Below are 2,500 nucleotides of genomic sequence, written 5' to 3' on the forward strand. Positions count from 1 at the left end.
GTGTCACGGGCGACAGCGCGCAAGCGGAGGGGGGGGGGGCGGCCCGGAGTTTGGGGGGGGGGGGGGGCCTCCCGGCCCTCTGGCGAGCGAGACAGCCACGCGAGAGCGAGCGAGACCGCGGGGCGCGCCGGGGAAGGGCCGGCGGGCCGTGCGAGCCTCACTGTGAGGAAGAGGGGTTTCGGCCCACCGTGGCATTCCAAAACCTGCGCCGGCCCACCGCCGGGCCGCTGCCGGGCCACCGCGCCTCGTTGCCGATGCCGACGGCACTGAACACCGGTGTGGTCCCCTGCCCGCCGTGTCCCGGTTGCCGTGCGTGAACCCGAGTTCACCTGTCCCGCACTCTGCGCCACAGGGCCGAGCATGGGGCTCGGCCCGCCGGCGGGTGTACGGCCCTCCCGAGGCCCGCTAGCGCGGGGGCTCGCTCGCCGAAAGCCCGCCGCCGATTCCCCGCCGCCGGTGGGGGACCGTCCCCGTCTGCCCTCTCGCCTCCGCTGGCGCCCGCCGCCGGTGCCCGTCTCCGAGCGCCGCCCCCGCCCCTTCGCCCGACGGTGATCCGCCGCCGCCGGGGCAGGGGAGGGTCCGGCCCGGGGGAGGGCCCGGCAGAGCGGGCGGCAGTGCGTGGGAGGGTCGGCGGGGCTTGCTCCCCCGGTGCCCGCGGGAGGAAGCGGCGGGTGGAGACGCGAGCGAGATCGCATTCCGGGTTGGGACGGGTCCCACGGGTCCCCACTCCTAAGCTGTGGGGGGCGGACCCGGGGCGGGCTGCGGCGGAGCAGCCCGTCTAGCAGAGGCGGTGCGGACAGGCGTTCCGGGACGGCGCGCGGGGCGGGCGCCGCGCCGCGGCGGACCCCAAGCGGGGGCGTCGCGCGAGGCCACGCGAGGCGACGTGTCGTGCCCGAGCGGGCGGCCCAAACCACGGCTCTCCTCCCGGGCGCAGCTGCCACCCGGCGCCGGGTTACTGAGGGAAACCCCGGGCCCCGGGAGGAGGACGAGGTCGTGGCGGTGGGTGTCGGGCGCACCCCGCGGGTGGACGCTCCGCCGAGGGGCGCTGGAGCCGGCTGGCGGGTGCCGGGTTCCCCTCCGCGCCCCGCCTCGTCGCTGCCGCTGAGGCTGCCGCCGTCGCCGCGAGGCGGCGGTGGCCCGGCGGCGGGCGGCGGCGGGGGAGGCACCCCCGCGGGGATTTCAGGTCGTTTCCCTCACCCCAGGGCCAGGTACCTAGCGTCCGCGCTTCTCCTGCCTCCCCTCGGTGACCCACCCGTGTGGTCCCGTGTGCCAGCGTGCTCCTCCCGGGCGCTGCGCTGCGCGTGCCGCACCGGCCGTGCCCTGCCGGCCTTCCACGCTTCCTCCTCCCCTCCCTTCCCCCCCCCCCCCAACCGCTCCAGCCGCCCCACGCCGTGCCGTGGGGGCCGCGCTGCGAGTCGGCCGGGCCGGGGGTGGCGGGGGGCGGCGGGGGGGGGGGGGGCGCGCTGGGAGGAAGGAGGAGGGCCTCCGGCCACCGCGGCCGCCGGTAGCGGCCCCCCCGGGTAGGGATGGCCATGGGCCCCGGGCTCCGGGCCCGAGGGTTCTCGGTCGGAGAGCCGGGCGGGGGTTTAAAGACTCGGGCGGCCCGATGCGACCCGGGGGGCAGCCGGGCGTGCTGCCGGAGGGGCCGGGGGGTCGGCGCGCGCGGGCGCCGCACCCCCCCATGCCCGCCGGCGCGGCCCGTGCATGCCCCGCGGGCAGCCGGGACGGAGAGGGGTACCCTGCCCCCTCTCTCCGCGGTCTGGTCTCGGCGGAGAGACGCCGCGCGGTCGGCTTGCGCCGGCCTGCCTCGAACGCGCGACCCCGGCGCGAGCGCGTGCTCGCCGCCGGGACGGCGAGCCCCCACCGCGGGTGGTGCGGACGCCGAGCCCCAGCGCATCCCTTCTCCTCCCTGGCCGGTGCTCTCAGTCTCCCGCCGTGGCCGTCGGCGGCACCCTTCCTTCCCTCCCCCCCCCGCCCTGCCCCGGCACTCCGCCATCCGGCGCGCCTGCCTCGCTCTGCCCGACCCGGCTTCGCTGGGCGGCAGGCGGGCGGCGGGCGGGCGGGCGGGGGCGGCCCCTCCCGGTCTCCGCGTGGAGGCGGGGAGAGCGGGCGCCGTTCCCCGTCCGTCCCGCCTCGCCCGTCTGCCTGCCGCCAGGCGTCTGCCCGCGGAAGGGACGGGCGAGTGCGTGGCGTCGCTCGGGAGGCTGCGTGTGTGCAGGCGGGTGTTGGGTGCCGTCTCCGGGGCGGCGGAGCTGGAGGCCGGTGAGGCGAGCGAAGGAGCTCGGAAGCGTGCGGCTGGCGGGTCGCGGGCGCGCGGGCAGCGGGTGGCGCCGCTCCCAGCGGCGGCCGGGCTCCGACGCCGGGGCTCCGCGGGGACCCACACCCCGGTCCCTGAGGCAGGTGGCGCGGCTGGCGCGCCGCTCCCTGCTGGGCCAGGCCGAGCCGGGCGCCTGGGCCGGACTCGAAGCGAGAAAGGGGTTGTCCCAGGTCGGGAGCGAGG

This window comes from Struthio camelus, unplaced genomic scaffold (assembly GCF_040807025.1).
Source record: "Struthio camelus isolate bStrCam1 unplaced genomic scaffold, bStrCam1.hap1 HAP1_SCAFFOLD_86, whole genome shotgun sequence".
Taxonomy (NCBI): Eukaryota; Metazoa; Chordata; class Aves; order Struthioniformes; family Struthionidae; genus Struthio; species Struthio camelus.